This window comes from Anabrus simplex, chromosome 4 (genome assembly GCF_040414725.1).
Source record: "Anabrus simplex isolate iqAnaSimp1 chromosome 4, ASM4041472v1, whole genome shotgun sequence".
Classification (NCBI taxonomy): domain Eukaryota; kingdom Metazoa; phylum Arthropoda; class Insecta; order Orthoptera; family Tettigoniidae; genus Anabrus; species Anabrus simplex.
This window is the reverse complement of record NC_090268.1, coordinates 17280631-17301897: the sequence shown is the minus strand read 5'-3', so window position 1 is coordinate 17301897 and position 21267 is coordinate 17280631. Positions and strand designations below refer to the sequence as shown.

The 21267-nt window shown below is 41.6% G+C and overlaps 1 non-coding gene across 1 annotated transcript; it reads left to right on the top strand.

Annotated features, from left to right (window-relative positions):
- Nucleotides 1-9851: 9851 nt before the first annotated feature.
- On the top strand, nt 9852-9924 carry TRNAR-ACG (transfer RNA arginine (anticodon ACG)). The gene has a single exon. It is a non-coding gene; the product is annotated as a tRNA-Arg (tRNA).
- The last annotated feature ends 11343 nt before the right edge of the window (nt 9925-21267 follow it).

Here is a 21267-nt window from a genome sequence, read left to right as displayed (position 1 = left end):
TTAACTATCCAGATTGTATTTGCATTTCATATCTCTCTTTTTGTAAATAAAATTTGTTATTTGATTATAATATTTTAGTTTGCAAATCACGATACTTAGGTCAATTTAATGTAGCTTAACCCCGAAATATCCTGTTCCTCTTCAATTTAATTTATCTACGCCCTTATTTAACCCACCGTACTCACCGGCTGTGTAGTCTGGAGCTGTAGAAGAGGAAGAGAGGAATTAAGGTAAGCTATGTGCCAGGGTTTACGAACCACTTAGGTGAGTATTTTTCCAACTATAGCACTTCCAGTTTGTTCTCAGCGTTTGCTTGAAAGAAAATGAATGCTGTAGGGCACAATACAACTAGGCAACCATCCTCTAAATAATGCTAATTAGAGAGTGAGAGAGAGAGAGAGAGAGAGAGAGAGAGAGAGAGAGAGAGAGAGAGAGAGAGAGAGAGAGAGAGAAAAGAAGGGATCCGACACTTGAAGGTATCGGCCATAGAAAGACAAGGGCCACGAAGGGCGTGAAAATTAAAGACTTCCTAGGCCTCGAGTGCTCTTTTACCGCCGTGGTCGAAAAAATGCAAATGAGTAGCCTGGTACAAGTAAGTGGAAGCAATGCCAGGGCTCAGCTAAGGGCCCCGTGGTCGCCAATCCACGCTCCCAACTTAAGAGGCCCTGGAGCCGCTTTTAGTCGCCTCTTACAACAGGCAGGGAATACCGTGGACGTTAATCTGCCGCCCCCAGACACAGGGGTATTACAAAAGAGAAACATCCCATTTTTGCTTGGTTTTGAGTTTTTATTTTGTTGGTTTTTAGTTACTATAAGGGCATTGCTTGCAATATTATGTTCAATCATTATTTCAATTTGCATAAAATAATACATTCAATAAGAAGGAGCGGTGTCAGGCTCTGTGATAGGTCTGAAAAAGTAATGATACTAGTTAAGGGTTAATAATTCGAAATTGAGCCTGATTTAATTTAGCCTATATGCTTATCAAGATGGTCTAGATTTCATTCTATATTATTCATTAGTGCCTCCATGGCTCAGGTGGCAGGGCGTCGGCCGCTCACCCCTGGGTTTCGTGGTTCAAATCCCGGCCACTCCATGTGAGATTTGTGCTGGACAAAGCTGAGGTGGGACAGGTTTTTCTCCGGGTACTCCGGTTTTCCCTGTCATCTTTCATTCCAGCAACACTCTCCAATATCATTTCATTTCATCTGCCATTCATTTATCATTGCTCCAGATGAGTGCGACAGGCTTCGGCAGCCAGCACAGTTCCTATCCTCGGCGATAGATGGGGCTTCATTCATTCCATTCCTGACCCGGTCGAATGACTGGAAAACGCCTGTCGATTTTCATTATTCATCAGTATGTTTAAACAATTAAGTTAAAGGTCAACGGTTTCTGAAATGCATTTGAAGCCTTGTTTAGATAACTCATTAAAATTACAGCACAATTACAATTTCCTCCCCCTTCGTCCTAGTTCCAACATTCGTTCCTCCAGAAAAAGTACATACATACATACATACATACATACATACATACATACATACATACATACATACATACATACATACATACATACATACATACATACATACATACATACATACATACGTACATTACTATTACAGATTGTTATGGGTTTCATTATTCAGCCTTAAAGTCTCTGAGAATTAATTAAGTGCCTCTCGTGATCATAAAATGACAAGTCTAGCTATCGTCTGATACCTCTTTCTTTCTCCTCTTCTCGATGGCCATGTCATCTAAGTAATCTATATTTCTCCATCCACCTCCCAAGACCCCACAAACAAAATCAGTTAAAATGTACAGATTCAGCGAACGAGTTCATTATTAACTTAGTATAACCTCCTCCCATTTTTCCACTTGCTCGTTGCACCAATATCTTTCTTACTTCCTTTAACCGCAGATTAATATGCGGATAGTATCCCTAGTCTGGTGGAGCCCGTGGGGCCCCTTTTATTCACCTCTTACGACAGGCAGGGAACACCGCGTGTGTTATTCTACCGCCCCCACCCTCAGGGGGTTGTCCCTAGTCTACCCAACTTCTACTTTTACAGGCTGCAGATAAATCGACCTGAAACCAGAGCAATGTAAGAATCTCCGAAATCACACTGTTTTAACAATACGATAATAAGTCATGAAGGAAATGTACATCTCGGTTGCATTTTAATATTACTCTTATTTGTCATAACATTCAAACAGAATTTTCTAAACCCTCAGGCTAGAATTAAAAATGCAGATATGAACTGCTCCACCTAGTCGGGGTAGAATTGATTGTCTGACGTCAAGAGTTACCTGGAAGGAGGGACTGTGGGTGTTATCGATCCAGGTCATGCAAGAGGATTACATCATTGAAGACAGAATGAAGTTCCTTCATGTTTTCACGATGTTCAAGGGAACCGGAATTATCGATGTAAGGTCTACTGTGGAACACCGATGTTCTCGTGTCCTTCTTCTTATTTTCCTACCGCTTTATTCCCCGCGCCTGTGGGGTCGCGGGTGCGAACTGCATCGCACATGTCGATTTGACCCTGTTTTACAGCCGGATGCCCTTCCTGACGCCAACCCTATATGGAGGGATGTAATCATTGCTTCTGTGGTGGTTGGTAGTGTGATGTGTTGTTAGAATTTGAAGAGGAGAGTGTTGGGACGGACACAAACACCCAGTCCCCGAGCCAGAAGAATTAATCAGAAGCGACTAAAATCCCCGATCCGGCCGGGAATCGAACCCGGGGCCCTCTGTACTGAAGGTCAGTACGCTGACCATTCAGCCAACGAGTCGGACACCGGTGTTCTCGTGATAAGTGTCTCCAATTTTTGGCTTAAAATTCTTTTCCATTTAGTATATTGATGTGATAAAACAAGGGCAATACCGTGGTTTAGGGGCGGATGTTATATTTTCAGGATTGGTTCAAAACAGGCGGTGAGCTGCAATACAACACAGCCAGAGGCAGGTAACGTAAATCCCTGCGCGGATGAAGTTAGTGTCTTGGCGGATGCAAAATGTGTGGCAGTGCGCATAATTTTTATGCTAATTTGTAAAAAATTAACTTATTGATTTTCGCTCAGGTATACTCTTATGTTTGCTTGTGGTTAGGCGACTCTTGACATTGGTATGGGAGAATAGTGATATATAAAGAGCCTTGAGACCATAAAGCCGTAATCTGACCCAAGCCTAACTGGTTCCTGTCCGCAATTACTGGAAGAAACAAAGGTCAATACGTCGGTAGTTGTCACTCGTACACCTGTGACTGTGCCTGTTGTATTGTGTTAACAGATTTATCCGTTTCAGTACCTTGAATGTAATATGTAATACAGTTAAATATTTACGTACATTATTCGCGGATGCGGATAATATTGTTGCACAACTCCCAGTAATTTTTCACTTCATTTGTCGTGTTTTCTTCTCATGTTTTAGTTTAATAAACCTAACATATATTCGAAAACATGTTAAAATCAACCATCTTGGGTCGTTCGCTGTACTAATGCTTCCTAACGGACCAATAAATGCTGCTTGCTTCGAATCAAACTCAGGGGGTTTGCTTTCTTACGGCAACTGTCTAGCGCACAGCGCGGCGCGGTGTACCTCTGCAGGGACGAGCCTAAGGGTACGTCCAAGATGCACGCTGGTTTTCTGAGTCAGACAGTCGGCGCCGAGTCGGCGTAAGTATATCCTTTGTTGCTCAGCGGGACTGGCCATAATGCACCTGCGCACTGGTAGTCTGACTCAGATGTTTACCGGAATGATTAGTTCATTCTGGTTTCAGACAACCTGCCGCGCAGGCTGTTGATTTTCGTGTTGAGTGTGTTTGACATTTTGTTAACGATGGATATCGAGAATTTGATTTCAAAAGTTCATCTTAATTCTCCGATATGGGATAAGCGAATTAAAGATCATTCCAATAGTAACATCGTCGATGGCTGTTGGAGAAAGATTTCTATAGAAATGAAGACTGATGATGTTCGAAAAATCTGTTTTCGTCGGCAAGTAACTGTGGAAAAAGTGTTTGTACTCCCAGTAAATAGATCTTAATTCATTAATTTGATGTATATCACTTCTCATTCGTTTTAACTTGCTTGTAACATTGTCACTTAGCAGCGATAGAGCTGCAGCCTGTTCTCTTGTTAGTTCCATGCTACACTGATCAGTTGTACTTCATATCTTTTCTTTTGTGGCAGCTCTGTCTGCGCTGACAACCAGCTTTCATAATGGCCACATCCCACCAGCCGCTCGGAGTCAGGCAGTCAGCGCGCATCTTGGACGTACCCTAATTAAGCCTGTATAGCATCAGGTAGCATGCTCGCCAGTATCGGTCTCAGGGAGTTGCACGAGACAAGCAAGTCCCCTGCCGAGAAACAGTTCCAAATATCCCCATTAGATTGCGCCACTCATGCTTCCTCTCCTCTCGCAAAGGTAATTTCATTCCCATTTTCTAAATTTGCAAATTTCGCTTTACGTTGCTCCGACGCAGATAGTACTTACGGCGACGATGGGGCAGGAAAGTGCGCATTTGCCAGGTGTCAAAATGGGAAACCGCCGAAAACCACTTTCAGGACTTTCGACAGTGCTGTTCGAACCCACTATCCCCCACTATCACAGCTACGCGACCCTAACCACACGGCCAACTTGCTGGGTAATATCTTTTGCACACCATATCACACCACCCACAATTTTACCAACATCTTGCTTCAGTGAAAAACAGGACGGTAAATTTTCAATTCAAGAGAGGCAAAAGTAACTGTGCCAGGCTGAGTGGCTCAGACGGTTGAGGCGCTGGCCTTCTGACACCAACGTGGCAGGTTCGATCCTGGCTCAGTCCGGTAGTATTTGAAGGTTAGAATGTTAGAATCAACTATATTGAAGGTGCTCAAATACGTCAGCCTCGTGTCAGTAGATTTACTGGCATGTAAAAGAACTCCGGAACCTCGGCGTCTCCAAAAACCGTATAAAGTCGTTAGTGAGGTGTAAAGTCAATAACATTATTATTAAGAGTATCTGTAGTTACAGTGTGTAATTAACCTCTTATTTCCTGGGTTGTAATTGCCAGATATACTACAGTTTTAGTAGAACTGTAGAACATTACTATTATAAGTACAAACTTTAAGCCGCAAGAAACAAGGGAGATCGATATGATGATAAGAGTTTTACAAGTGGAAACAATTATTTCACCACAAACTTTTTCGGATTATTAAAATAAGGTAATTCCCGGAAACATCCTACCCAAGCTAGCGATCACCATGCGATCTTTGAACGTTAGAATCAACCATATCCCTTGTGTGATTACTACTCCACATCTTGGCAAGTTTCCTGTTATTTCTGTAAGATATAAAAATGTGACACTGAAAATTTTGGTCCAACTCCCAGCTTCAGATACCACCAGCCGCCACTGGGCTCTACGAGATAACGCATCGTTACCAAAACGTCAAGGATATGTACGAATCTGACTATTCCCTGACGAGTGTTGGACTGAGACATTCGCTGCGTTACTTGTTGATCACGTGGCCGTCTACATTGACTGAGCTGCTGGAAGATGAGTTGGAGAATGAACAGAAGTTCTTCTAGAACTGGAAAATGAAGAAACCACGGAATACTGATTGTTCGTGGGAATGAATACGGGGCAATATGTATGTTATTGCAAAATATAGTTGACAACATTCAGTCTGGCTTCTTGGCTCAATGGTCAATGTAATGGCCTGGTGTCCTGTAAATCCCTCCTAGTTCGTTAGTCCAGTCCAGCTGTTCACCATGGACAATTGCCCACATAAGGGGCTGTCATCCTGAGGGTTTTCTCCACCATCTCTCTTTACTATAGTTCGGAAGAACAGCTACGTACGGGCGTTGTGTTACATCAGATGTGTTCAGGACATGTAACTGATTCTTGGTTAGGTTAGCGCTTCCCGTGACTCTACGTTGGAAGTTCCATTTCAAGCAGAACCAGAATGCACCGGAACACTATGACACTCGGAGCAAAAATGAGAGAAGATGGTGGTGGTGATTATTGTTTCAAGAGGAAGTACAACTAGGCAACCATCCTCTATATAACACTATTCAGAGAGAGAAAATGGAAGGGGTCCGACCCTCCGAAAAATGAAGGTATCGGCCAGAGAAAGACAAGGGCGTGAAAATGAACAACTCCCTAGGCCTCGAATGCTCTAATGGCATCGGGGTCGGAAAAGAACAAGAGTTGACCAAGGGAGGTCGGATAAGATAGATGAAAGTGAAGAGCCTGGCACAAGTAACTAGAAACAATGTCAGGACTCAGTTAAAGGCCCCGTGGTCGCCAACCCACGCTCCGAAGTTAAGAGCCCCTCGGGCCCCTTTTAGTCGCGTCTTACGACAGGCAGGGTGAAGGGCATCCAGCCGTGAAAACAGGGCTAAATCCTTACAATGCGCATAGCACGGGTGATTAAAAATATGGTCAGGACGAATAAGATAGATAATAAAATACAACCAATATAATAAGAGAATCTGAACGAGCGAGACTGAGTGATTTTGAGGTAGAATACTTGGGCCGGTGAGCGTTACAAGAACATGAAGTTTCTATACAACACGTACGAGGACGGTGATCAGTATCTCAATATAAAGAGTCCGACCTCGGATGATGCAGTGGATTTACTGGTTGTGGTGAACATATAGTTTGGTTGATCTCGAATTGAAATTCGGCGAGAAATCCTTAGTTGAAATAATATTTAGCCATGTTATCAATCAGAAAATGGATCGGCATGTATTTCTTCATCTTGGATGACGAGAGATTCCATTGGCTGGAAAATGATATTCCCCAATACCATACCTCAAGGAACTTAGGACCGCCAGTGAGAAAGCCGGAAAGCAATTCCTTAGTAATGAGACGTATAAGGCCATTCTGTTAACAGTGGATTGCGTCAAGTGGCTTCTTCAGGCAGGGTTTCATTACGTTTTGCACCAAGCATTCAATAGTGATTCTATAGAAATGGTTTTTAGCGCTCTGAAGATGGTTTTCTGTGGTTTCCAATTTTCACACCAGGCAAATGCTGGGGCTGTACCTTAATTAAAGCCACGGCCGCTTCCTTCCTATTCCTAGGCCTTTCCTATCCCACCGTCCCCAAAGACCTGTCTGTGTCGGTGCGACGAACAAAATAGCAAAAAAAGAAGATATTCCTGCAAGCTGTAACGTTGCACTTCTGTGATCGGGAATGCCGAGGAGATCCTTCCAAACACGCGCAATACTGTGCAGTTACCAGATCATGTCACGTGTAACCTAGAGGATCTGCACAAGTAAGTTACTTCTATGGCGACGGTAGCTAATGTTGTACAATAACGCTTTCTTCATTCTGGCCTTCTGACCCCAACTTGGCAGGTTCGATCCTGGTTCGGACCGGTGCTCAAATACGTCAGCCTCGTGTCGATAGATTTACTGGCACGTAAAAGAACTCCTCCGGAACTAAATTCCGGCACTCGGTGCCACCGAAAACCGTAAAAGTAGAACGTAAAGCCGTTATTATTATTATTGTACGGGGCGGTACACCTCCACGCTGCTTATTTAAACTTTGCGCCAGTTGAAACTCCCCTACTGGAAGAAGTCTGAACTTTGTCTTATGTGTTAATTTTCAAGTTACCCTGAAGATGCCACTACTTGGAAATTTTGAAGTTTCTGAACTGTGTTGTTTTCGATGTAATTTTGTTTTGCTTGTAGTAAGAAGTTTGAACTTTCTCTTCTAGAGGACACTTGAAGAACTACAACGGTGCACCCTAGTGCGAAGTGAAAGCGATAACAATTATTATTATTATTATTATTATTATTATTATTATTATTATTATTATTATTATTATTATTATTATTATTATTTGTTCATTGTTTCGCCCATCAGTCGAACTTGATAATCGAGCCCTGCGCAACGCAACAAGCAAGTGAAAGGTTTTTAAAATAGTAATTGCACGTTTCTCTCCAAATCTTCCAAACGGACAGCCGTACTAGATGAGAGTGATTAGAAAAGAGTCCCGAAAATTTCCGCAACTAGATGGAATTTTAGGGCAACATGAACTGAGTAAAGATTTTGGATGACTGTAATGGTTTTTATCGTCACATATCAACTGAGAGTAGACTGAGTCTAAAAGCTCGTTTTGTATAGTTTTAGACAGTCCCAGAATAACACGACTGTTATGTGCCCCTTTAAAGTAGAGTCTAGATCGACCATTAAATTACCCAACCCACGAAAAATTTCCGAGTTATCGGATGAATTGGTTTCATTGTGTCCTCGCAGTGCGAATTCAGATATTCCACAAAACTTAATGCGGTCAATTCAGGAGTTTTAGGTCCATAACACCAGTTAATGTCCACGCGAGATCACGACAATTCATAGCCAAACCCGTGTAGCAAAAGAACGCATATTCTTATCACACATCCACACAGCCAGTCTGCATGCCTGTACGATGTGCGATTTACTTTTGCAAGGATTCTGAACCAGTGTAATATTTAAATCGGGTTTCGGAGGTTGAAAATAGCGTCCGCAGAATTCATTTTCAAAAGCAGGGATAATTAATCATCCTAAGATGTAAGCGTTGTTAGAATAAGTATGAAAATTAGAAAAAAGGAAAGACATTTGAGATTTAAGCACAACTCACCAGTTTCAACTCTAGAGCACAGCAGTATTATTATTATTATTATTATTATTATTATCAATAAACACAGAGGATATTACTATCACCACAAGCGGTTCTAAATAACAACCGCACCGGTAAACCAAAACACTACTTCTAAAGCTTAATAGCGTACAGAATCATCACCGCGAAGCACGAACATAAAGGAGGAGTACAACTGCGGACGTCGCCTCTGTGGTGTAGTGGTTAGCGTGATTAGCTGCCACCCCCGGAGGCCCGGGTTCGATTCCCGGCTCTGCCACGAAATTTGAAAAGTGGTACGAGGGCTGGAACGGGGTCCACTCAGCCTCGGGAGGTCAACTGAGTAGAGGTGGGTTCGATTCCCACCTCAGCCATCCTGGAAGTGGTTTTCCGTGGTTTCCCGCTTCTCCTCCAGGCGAATGCCGAGATGGTACCTAACTTAAGACCACGGCCGCTTCCTTCCCTCTTCCTTGCCTATCCCTTCCAATCTTCCCATCCCTCCACAAGGCCCCTGTTCAGCATAGCAGGTGAGGCCGCCTGGGCGAGGTACTGGTCATACTCCCCAGTTGTATCCCCCGACCAAGAGTCTGAAGCTCCAGGACACTGCCCTTGAGGTGGTAGAGGTGGGATCCCTCGCTACGTCCGAGGGAAAAACCGAACCTGGAGGGTAAACAGATGATGATGATGATGATGATGATGATGACAACTGCGGACCAGTATCACCGCACTCATTCAGTCTTCCGTGCAAAAACGAACTCGCTCATTGCTACCAAACCTCACGAAACGCGGTATGCAAGCCGGAGGCCTGTGTTACTTAACGTTTGCAATTTGAATCGCCATTCCTGGTCTCACATGTTTATCATTCATTAGTATTTTTCGTCTTCCCTGCAAACATTTACCAGCGAACCTTATTGCTGAGAATTTACAGTTTTGGTTTTACGATGAAGTGTAATTTTCTTAGCGTTATTCGAGTCCAGGGTTTGACTTCAAATATCAAGAGAAAATTAAATAAACACTTTTGGTTCTCTAGGGAGGACACCGGCCGGGAGTCCTTACGGGCCGGCCGCTACTGGTTGCAACTCTGTGCTCTTTTCTCTCTTTTGCGATAGACTGCAAAGGTCGGCTTAATTATGATAATCGTAACGTCTTAACATTCTCATTGCAATATTCTAACCTTACATAACTAGAGATATCTCTTGGAGCAGTAACACATCACTAACCCAACCGATCACTCTATGGCCCTGTGGCGCAACGGATAACGCGTCTGACTACGGATCAGAAGATTCCAGGTTCGAATCCTGGCAGGGTCGAATAATTTTTAAGCAAGGGTTTCTCTAAGGCATTGCCGTGCAATTGGAGAAAGTATCGTGTGTGATAAATTTCGCTACTTCCCCATGTACGAAGGAAATAGCTTGAAGCATGACAGATAGTTCCCACAAAAGGGAGAGTGTGAAGGCAAGTCCCACCAGGGGTTGGGATCTCGTCTCCTTTCTTTACCCTCCAGAGTTGGATTTTCCCTCGCACTGAGCGAGGGGTTCCACCTCTATCTGCTCAAGTTCAGTGTCCTGGAGCGTGTGACTTTGCGTCGTGGGGTACAACTGGGAAGGAGGACAAGTACCTCTTCAAAGCGGCTTCACCTGCTGCGTTGAACAGCGGCCTTGTTGGGGGATGGGAGGCTTGGAAAGGCAAGGAAGAGGAAGGAAGCGGCCGTGGCCTTCAGTTAGATACCATCCCGGAGGAGAAGTGGGAAACCTCGGAAACTACTTCGAAGATGGCTGAGTTGCCCTCCCAAGGACGAGTGGACTACGTTCCAGCCCTCGTACCATTTTTCAAATTTCTTGGCCGAGCTCGGTATCGAAAGCCGGGCCTCCGGGTGTGGCAGCTAATCACACTAGCCACTACACCACAGAGCCGGACATGGAATGTCGTGCTAATTTGTATTTCTCGCGAAGCGCTTCAGTAAGTTTCCTTACTGAAATACGTTTGAGTTTTTGACGCCGTTTTCTTTTGCTTTCTTGAAAGTGACTAGAAAAAATGCTTTGGGGTATTGTGTTCCACTTTACTTCTTGTTCTTGTTCAGAAACCCTAGGCGGGATCGCAGGGCACGATCTTCATATTTTCATTTCCCTGTTAATGTCCTTAAAATGACCAGTAAATGACCACGATTCAGTGGAGCCTTCCATAATGGAATCACTGTTGCTATTTATTTCCGCTGTGCTTAGGATTACATTAAGTTGATGAAAGGCTGATTTGTGGCGCAGTTGCTTGGCAGTTTACGTGATTTTCTCCAATTGTTTTTGTGAATCATATACCTAGCTCGGTGCTACGTGTTTCCTTCATGAATGTATGCTGAAAGCTCAACAAAGTCGAGATAAAATGAGCACAGTTACAGAATGTAACAGTTCCTGGTCCGAAGTTGTGCGAAATTCTCCCTGCTTCTCGGTTACATATTGACCAATGGAGTGGCGCTGTGACTGAAGCTGGTGGTGCTCGTGGTGATTATTGTTTTAAGAGGAAGTACAACTAAGCAACCACCCCCTATATAACACTAATCAAAAAGAACATCTAAGGGATCAAAAATGAAGGTATTGGCCGAAGAAAGGCAAGGGCCATGAAAGTCGTGAAAATGAAATACTGCCTAGGCCTCGAGTGCTCTAATATCGTCCGGGTCGGAAAAGAATAAGAGTTGACCAACGGAGGTCTGATAAGATAGAAGAAAGTGAGGAGTCAGGCACAAGGAAAAAAAAAGGGCAATGCTAGGACTCAGCTCAGGGCCCCGTGGTCGTCATCCCCGCACCCAAACTGAGAGCCTCTGGGTCCCCTTTTAGTCGCCTCTTACGACAGGCAGGGGATATCGTGGGTGCTATTCTACCGCCCCCGCCCACAGGGGATGTGATTGAAGATTCATGAAACCCATCGCTGATGATAACCTCCCTTATTACTTGCTCTACCGAAAAGAGAAAAATAGTTCTTTAGTTCCTCGCATTAACCCACCTTGAAGTGACATGAACCAAGTGTTCCGCGGGCCTTAGACTAAAAAACCCCTTTTTCGCAAGCATCTCCGCTATTATCCGACGTGCTCTAAATACGTATAGCCAACGGCCGTAGCCGTGTTGAAACACCGGATCCCGTGAGATCTCCGAAATTAAGTAACATTGGTCGTGGTCAGGAGTTGGATGAGTTGCCACGCGCTGTTGGTGGGGGTAAGGGAATGGAGGAGCGGAAAGGAACTGGCCACACTACCGCACGTAAACTCCGGCTCAGGAACACCTCTGCGGAGGTTCGGACCTGCCTTCGGGCAGAATAACCCTTACCTTACCTAAATACGTATACGACGTAACAGAACGGAAATAAAATATTCTTAAACGTTTCTTGTACACAGTCTTTTGAGTTGCCTAATTTAAGGAATATATTTGCTAAAACGCCAGCTCCAAGTGATACCTTGACGTCATATGCACCTGATAACACAATCGTGAATGTATGAATTACAAATACGTAGTTCGTTTGAAGTATGTCCAGTAGTTTTCCAGTTTTAGGAATACAGATAGATAACCTCGCTGCCTTTCACCAATGCGCTGGGTTTGATTCTGCCTCAGTTCGATGATAGGTGAACAGCTGTCGCTCGTGGTAGATTTACCTTTATATAATTTAACTCTTGCGACACGAAATATTCAGCTCCTCGGCGTCTTCGGAAGTCTTGGGACATAAAGAAACATTATTAAAAGCCTCCCCAGACTTGTAAGATGCTATCAACATCGCTCTCGAAATGTCTCTCTAAATCTGTCCCCATTCAAGCCAGTCTCACGTTCAGAAGCATTCTCAGATGTCTTAGAGGTGGACTGGTGCTTTTAAGCTTTAAAAGACGATTTTGCAAGGGCATCTGGTTATTAGCGGCCATGGTAAAAGACACGAACTCTCATAAGTGTCAAAATGTACCCACTGACTCTTAAGGAAGTTATGCCATTTAATCAGCGAATTCATAGACTGCGCAGGAAAAACATGTACGAAATAAATAGTCCGTGGTATCACTCAAAGAAAGGAGAGTTCAGGTTTCAGGATTAGCACAGAAATTAAGAAACTTAAGGTGGGAAAGCAACGGTCACTACCTCATTCCTCATTTCCCTAATACGCCTCTTCAGTGACACCTAGGCCTTCTATGACAGCTAATGGTGGGCCTGTTGAGGATCTAACCAGCCTTAGGGCTGAATACCCAACAAGGTAGTTTAAAACAACTGAAGATAGCACAATACCTGAGGACATCCGGATAGGATAAATATGTAAATACCATGTAGATGTATTTGAAAAAAAAAGTCACTCACTTAATTCTGATCATATTCGTTTTTCAAAGTGGGAACAAAGGAGAGATTTAGGCGTAGATAATGTAAAGTACAGTATTCAGGTCACCGTTTCGGTTTACTATAAACCCCCAGTCATTTCCGGGATTTTGAAATGGAATGGACCTTAAAAGCTACTTTTGGAAAGATGGATTCTAAATATGAAGGCTGATTAAAAATTTTCCAGTAGTTTTTCAGTCATAAGAAACTAGCTGTACTACCCGGCGTACCCCGGTTGGTTTAGGATGTTTACTTTTAAGATTAGTATCACCAGTTAGTTATGTTAAAGTGAATGTTTATAGAATTCCTTTCTGGGATATGGATTTTTACCATCTATTATATAGTTTTAGAGTTATTTAGATGTGTTTGATTTCAAGTCTTAAATGATTTCATTTTTGAGTAATTTGTCCTTGTGGAAGCTCGAATTGATTGGGAAGTATTTGATCCTTTCAAAAAGATAATAAGTAATTACATGTATTTATCAGACACAGTATAGATATGACCTACACGATTTCAACTGCCATTGATACTGTCACCAATCAGCCTTGAGACCCCAAACGCAGTGGATTCAACACTAATCTGGGTCACTTTATACTATTCACTACGAAACACTTTTCAGTGTACCGTCCCAATGGAGGCTAAACGTCGACTTAAACAATATTCAGGGAGTCACAACAATGAATTCGACATTAATATCGGTTATTTTCTATTATTTTTAAATAATGGAAAATGTCATGCCCTCCCATTCCCCACCCCCAGCGAGGATTGGTGTTTTATCTCCATAGTATTTTTTTTCCAGATGCTAAGTCATATATGTACCAAGTTTTGTTGAGAGCTATTTTGGAATATACCCACATACACCCATTTTTGGCGGTTATTTGTACATTCATTTTCATCCCTTCTCAACCTCCATACCAACTGCGGTGAAGTATGACTTATCCATCCAGAGTGTCACAGTTCAACTCAGCGAACTCTTAAACATTAATATCAGTCATTTTCGTTTATTTGTATATTTCACCACCTCCACGAGGAGTGCTACTGGTGTTTTACCCAATAGTATTTTTTTCAGATAGTAAGTCATATGTGTACCAATTTTGTATGAGGGCTATGTTGGAAGAAACATACACAGAACGACGCCAGGAGTATCAATATTCGTCTCACTACTCCACACTATTTTCGATTATTTTTACATCTCAGCCATTCCCACCCCACCCCTAGCGTGCTAGGTCTACCATACCTCCTCGCAGTTTGTCTCACGATAGTAAGTCATAAGTGTACCAAGTTTGGCTGAAATCTCTTCCGTAGTCCAGAAAACTATGGATTCAACACTAATATCGGTCGTTTTTAGTTATAATTATATTTCGCCCCCTTCCCTAGGCCCCTGGAGTATTTTTTACAGATAGTGTGAATTTATTAAATAAATTTAGTATTGTACCAAGTTTAGTTGACACCTACTGTAAGGTGGAACATGCATACAAACACTCAAAATCTCGGTCATTTCCACATTTACTTTTCTTCACCCCTTCTCATAACCCTACTTACTAGAGCTCAACTAGTAATTAAACGACATCTGGAGTGTCACTATTCATTTCAGCCATCCTGAAAAGTATGGATTCGACACTATTTTCGATTAATTTTATGTCTCACTCCCCCTCCCCCAAGGTCGCTGAACTCACTTCAATAGGGAACACTACGAAATTCTTATCTCTTAATGCGGAACATGGACTTTTAAAAATCCGGAGTGTCACTATACATCTCAGCAACGCCGAAAACTATAGATTCGTCACTATTTCCGATTAATTTTATATCTCATTACCCTCGCCCCCACCCCAAAGGGTGATGAACTTTGAATTTAAAAAATTCCAGAGTGCCACTATTCATCTCAGCGGCCCAGAAAACTATGGATTCGACTTATATTTTCTATTACTATAATTATTATATCTCACTCCCGCCTCGTCCCCTCCCATAAGGGTGCTTAATATGAACTTTAAAAAATCCGGAGTGTCACTATACATCTCAGCAACCCCGAAAAATATGGATTCGATACTATTTCCGATTATTTTTATATCTCACTCTCCCCTCGTCCCCTATCCCAAATGACTTAAAAAATCGCGGGTGTCACTATTCATCTCAGCGACCTAGAAAACTATGGATTCGTCACTTCCGATTATTTTTATATCATTCCCCCTCGCCCCCCACTTAGTGATGAACTTGGACTTTCAAAAATTTCGGAGTGTCACTATTCATCTCAGCGACCCGAAACTATGGATTCGACTTCTATTTTCTACTATTAATATGTTTATAACTCACTCCCCCTCGCCGCCCCCTCCCCCGCTAAGGGTGCTGAATATGGCCTTTAAAAAATCCCGAGTGTCACTATTCATCTCAGCGACCCCGAAAACTATGGATTCGACATTATTTCCGATTATTTTTATATATCATTCCCCCCTCGTCCCTACCACCCCAAAGGGTGACGAACTTGGACTTCAACAAATTCCGGAGTGCCACTATTCATCTCAGCCACCCTGAAAATGATGACTTCGGCTCTATTTTCTATTCTTCTTCTTCTTCTTCTTCTTCTTCTTCTTCTTCTTATTATTATTATTATTATTATTATTATTTCTCACTCCTCGCCGCTCCCGCCCCGAAGGGGACTGAAATTGGACTTTAAAGTCCGAAGTGTCATTATTTATCTCAGCGACCCTGAAAACTATGAATTCAACACTATTTTCGATTATTTTTGTAACTCGTCCCCCAAGCACCCCCCCCCCCCATCGTTTAAGGGTGCTTGTGGTGTCTTTCTCCCACGCGGTTTGTTTCCTGATACTAATAAGTGTACCAAGTTTGGTTGAAATCGCTCGAGTGGTATAGGAGGAGATTCAATACATACATACCCACCTATAGATTACATAGACTAGCCTTTGCTCGTTGGGAACCCCCAGTTGCTCTTCATTAGGAGGGGGTGATAACTCTTGTCATTCCATTGTTGATATTCTATATTTTTAACAGTTTCTTACATATTTTACACGTCTAATATACAGCTACATTCTTCAAAATGGACAGACCTATCAATGTTGGTACTATGACATGAAAGTACATCTCGATCACGGCATGTTGGATTGCTATTTCAAAATAATAGGGATAAGAATGCACCTCCTATAAAGAAAAGTACTTTGTAATTCAATGCGGCGTGCTTTCATCCTCCTATATACAGCAAATATTATCCTCATCACGACGCGCAGGTCGCCTACGAGCGTCAAATCACAAGACCTGCACGTGGCGAGCCGAACATGACCTCGGGCACTCCCGGCACTAAAAGCCAAACGCTATTTCATTTAGCGGACTATCATGATATAGCGTAAGCTGCTGTCGCCTAGCGACAATCTGTCCATCAAGTCCATCAAATCTTGGTGCGGCTTTGCATTTTAATAAAATTACATAAAATTACTCATGATAATAAAACTCCCTTACCGATTTCGTTCAAACCACTTCATAATCCCTTTCAGATGCAATAAGAACAAATTGTGAAAATTTCAGCGAAATCGGTCCAGTAGTTTTTGAGTCTATTAATGTCAAATATACCAACATCCAATTTTATATATATAAGATGTCAGTGAGTGAGCCTTGCGGCTTTATATATATATAAGATATGCGTATACGCAACCACTTTGGGCTAAGTAAGCTGTGACCTGACTGGAAAATCGTCCGTTAATGATATCTCCCTTATTAATCCTCCTGTCGAAGAGGTACACATGAGAAAAATGTTTTAAAATGGATTTTTATTAAAGCTGATAGTTTTCCATTAAGGTTGGTCACGTGTATTTTCTGGAGGTGTAATAAATTATATTGGCTCTAAAACCTATCTAAGGACAAGTGGATTCTAAATATGAAAGTTAGTAGAAATAGATCCAGTAGTTTTTCAGTTATAAGAACTCAGACAAGCAGACACTAAAGTTAAAATGTATGCAGATGGTCAGTGTTACACCTTGTGATGTACTCGCTCTGCCCACAGATGTGTGACAAAATTGTAACGTGGCGGGTCACTTCAATATTAATATAAATAAATGATATCTCATAAACAATATCCCATGGGCGCCAGCCATTAAGCTTATGGCTTGAAAACGAAAGTTGATAACTAATAATAATAATAATAATAATAATAATAATAATAATAATAATAATAATAATAATAATAATAATAATAATACGTAATGAGACTCTAAAAACTCCCAGGGGTGGGGTGACGGAACACTATCCATTAAGTACACTAACTTGGAATTTAAGGATCATTAATAATAATTTCAGAAAATACAAATTAAAACAGCTATTTATTAAGATGAAAAACGTCACGTAACGGCGTATTAGCTAAATCTGAACTTACGGAGTGCAGTGAAATACGTTAAATCTTCTCCGATGTGCAGACGTAGAATCGTCGTAAGAGTGTCTTCCAAGAGTACGAGTGCTTGTGTGAATCTGAATCTGAATGTCCTCTCCAGCTCTTGTCGCCGAGTATATAGCCGTCAAAATCTTCCTCCATCAACCATATCACATGGTCCAGTAAGATTTTATGTCTTATCCCTTCTCCTATATATTGCTGTGAATCCATCATCTTGCTTCATTACGTTCATTCACATAGGCTGTACTTTCTCGCTGAAATAAAGCGTCAGGTAGCGAACTTCGAAAAGTAGGCGTTCATAATGTTTCAACTGTCTCTTCATAAGGTGGAGAGGGTAAGGTCTCTCGTAACCTTGATGACGTACATTTCCTGGTAATGGTCTGAAATTAGCCTGCTGACTCGGTCACCTCACTACAGCTATTGGAAAATTTACTGCAAGCTATTAATATGAATGATGCTGAAATACTTTACACAATAAGTTGTTCGTTCAGAATACGTTATAGCCGCGGTACAAAGAAATGAAATGATGAAGTGAAATGGATGATTAAAACCCTACACATATATATAATTTTAAAAATGGCCTACCAGTGATTAAATATATACATCTTATTAATTAATTATATAGTTCAATAATTTAATACATGCTGTGATGTCCCAAACATCACATTTGCCCCTCTGAGCCTGAAACAAGTAGCACTTCGTTGAGGGCTCACACCTACACTTTGCCACTTACGTTTCACTTGTTTTTAAAGCAGCTTTACATTCACTCTCTTGCTGATTTTATGAATCCAGTGTATGCAACACTTGACAATACAATTTAGGTCTGAACAAAATTTACACAAACAAAATGCATCGTATTCCCCTTTCAAGTGTTTTGTACGTTCTTGTTGTATGACTATCACTTCACACATGCTAACACATTCACGTGGTTTTAGCCTAGCGTAAAATTATTGCAAGTCTTTATGACGACTTCTTACTGTCTACGGGGAATCTACAAATCTTAATCTGCAATATTAATGATCCTCGTTATATTAAATAAATTACTAGATTACCCATACCTGGCATTACATAAAGAGAACAGACGTAACCTTGGTAATGAACTCGTGTCAATCGTATACACACACATAGTGTAGAAAGTAAAACAAAACTTGGGAAACTCCACCTTCCAGAGAGCGGTCACTCCTCGCCACGACAGGTACATTATATAAGAGATAACAGTGGCCTGGCCCACTGACCTATATTCCAGCTCTACGGAAAATCTCCCGGACTCGTAATATATATACGTAGACTCCTAATGTTGTACGAACCCAGTAAAATGCAATCGCCGTCAGATAATTTATAAGCACAAGGTCCTAGTTTCTTATGTATACCATAAGGTCCTGGATATAAAACTCCAGCCAGATCATCGATATAAACCGTGGCGAAATCCCCTGTACCATCATCTAATGCAATATTTAATGCTCTAATTAAAGCTGCAGAACTTATCTTCGTCCCGTAGGGAACGCGCTGAAACTGATACAAGCTGTACTTATGACTAAATGCTGTAGAGGCCTGTCCTCTACTCTCAAAGGAATCTGCCAAGAACTACTTCTTAAATCAACAGATGAAAACCATTTTTTACCCTGAAAACCCTGAATTAACTCTTCAATTGTCTGCGATTTTAACTGATCAGCACAAATACGTCTATTCATATCTCTCGCGTCAATACACAGTCTAACGCTACCATCAGTCTTAGGCACAACGATAAAAGAATTTAAATACTGGCTATTAGACACTTCAATTATCCCATCGGCTAATATCGCTTGTATCTGATCGACAACTGTCTTGGCATAATTGTGTGCTACAGCATTCCGTGGCCCGCTGAAAGGACTGTCATCCAGCACCGAAAAAGTATGTTCATAAACATGTGTTTTACGGGGTTTCTGAGAAAAAATCTCAGCGTGTTCACGTAACACTGCCAACAATTCGTCCCTCTGGACTTCCTCTAATTTACTGTTACTCGCAGCTTCAACAAAGGCATCCTTCTGATCCTCTTTCAACCACAATTGGCATAAATTAAACCCCACACTGGGTTTCTCCTCAGATCTAGAAACCTCAATAACACTCCACATAGCACAAACATTCGTTTTATTCTGAATTTCATTTTTCAGTTCGAGTTTGACATACTTATTATCCCACTTCAGATTTACCGTTGCATCTTTGTAATCTAACTGAGCTGATTTCAAACTCAACCAGTCACATCCCAAGATGAGATCAAATACCAGGTGAGGAATAACCAAACATACCTGTACTGAAATTAAACACTCTATACAAATCGTCACCGCGACTTGCTTGCGGATTTGTTTCGACTTTTTACCCACAGCTGTAATAATGAATGTTGACTTAACAGGCATCTCTTCCATCGTAATACCCTGTTTAACCGAAGAGTCATACCATTCTGAGCTAATACATGATTTCTTACTTCCTGTATCAATTAACGCATTAACATACGCCCCCATACTTCTAATTGAACCACAGAATTAACCACTTCCACCCGAATCTAAATAATTATGATTTGGTTCACACATAAGATCTTCCTTAACATCTAGGTCATATGGCAATAGTTTCATAACACTGTTTCTAACTACTTCCTGGTAAGGCTGGAATTCTGACCCATCATTACAGCCTGCATTTAGTGTAAAGGTTGCGATGGTGTACCTACACTTGGCTCGTTAGTAAATTGTCCTATGACTTGTTGGGCATTTCCCGTTCTATTTTCAGGTGCTCCACCCCTACCGTTATTCCTTGGCTGAAACTGATTACGATTCTCATAGCTTTGCTGTCTCCTATTGTCCCTTGGTTCACTATGAGGAACAAAATTATGCGAGTTTCCTGTTCTATGCCCGATGTTTCCTACTGCATCAAAACTCCCTAGTAACTGCTCTATTTCCTGAATAGATTTAATACTTTTCATACACGCTGCTTCGCGTACCCTGTACGGAAAATCTCCGTCTAAATTCTGGCAAATCATAACATGTGACAAGAAATACCCAGTCATAGAGACGCCTTCATTATGTTTGAACTTCCCAAATACTACCCTTTCTCTTTCACGGCTTTGAACGTTTTCATTCCAATATTTGTCCGTGAACTTCGTCTTAAATTCCTTCAGACTGTTCATGTTATTTTTATAGACTGAAAACCAGGAAAGCGTCTCTCCCACAAAAGCATGACCAATAATGTCGATCGCCCCTTCCAAGTCCATAAACCCTTCCTCAATCCGTTTCCCAAACCGTTTTTCAACTATTTTCAGAAATTCTAGTGGGTTAGTTTGTTTCCCATTGAACTTCGGTAATTCGATTTCCTTACTGTAAATCCCTCCATTACTCTGCCTCTCGGTGTTACCTTGCCTTTCTCTTACTTCTCGTCGTATGCGTGCTTCTGCCATCCTATGCGGTTCTCTACATCTTTATCTCTTCTTTCAATTTAATTCACTACAGTGTTCTGTTTTCCTTTCATCGTCTTAATTTCCACTGTATTGCCTTCTACCATCGCAAACTTTTCTCTTTGTTCCCTAGTGTTGTCTTCTATTATACACTTAACGGTATCGATATTGTTTTGTACCTGCTCCTTAAATTCTCTTGTTTCTTCCTTTTGGGTCTCCACTTTATCATTAATACTTGTCACCTGTGTCTCTGACTCTTTCTGGTGTTGTTGCTTTATTTTCCATTAATCCCTACAACTCACTCCTCTGCTCTACAAATTTCTTTTCTACCTCTTGTTTGTTTTGCTTAGTAGTCTCTTTCTGCTCCTGTATCTGCTTCTTAAAACTTTCATTTTGTTTAAATAATTCTTGTAACTGTTTGCTGTGTTCGTCCATCTTTTTTTTAGCTTCGACCTTGTGTTCATTCATTGCCTTACTTAATTCTCGTTTAGTTTGTTCTACT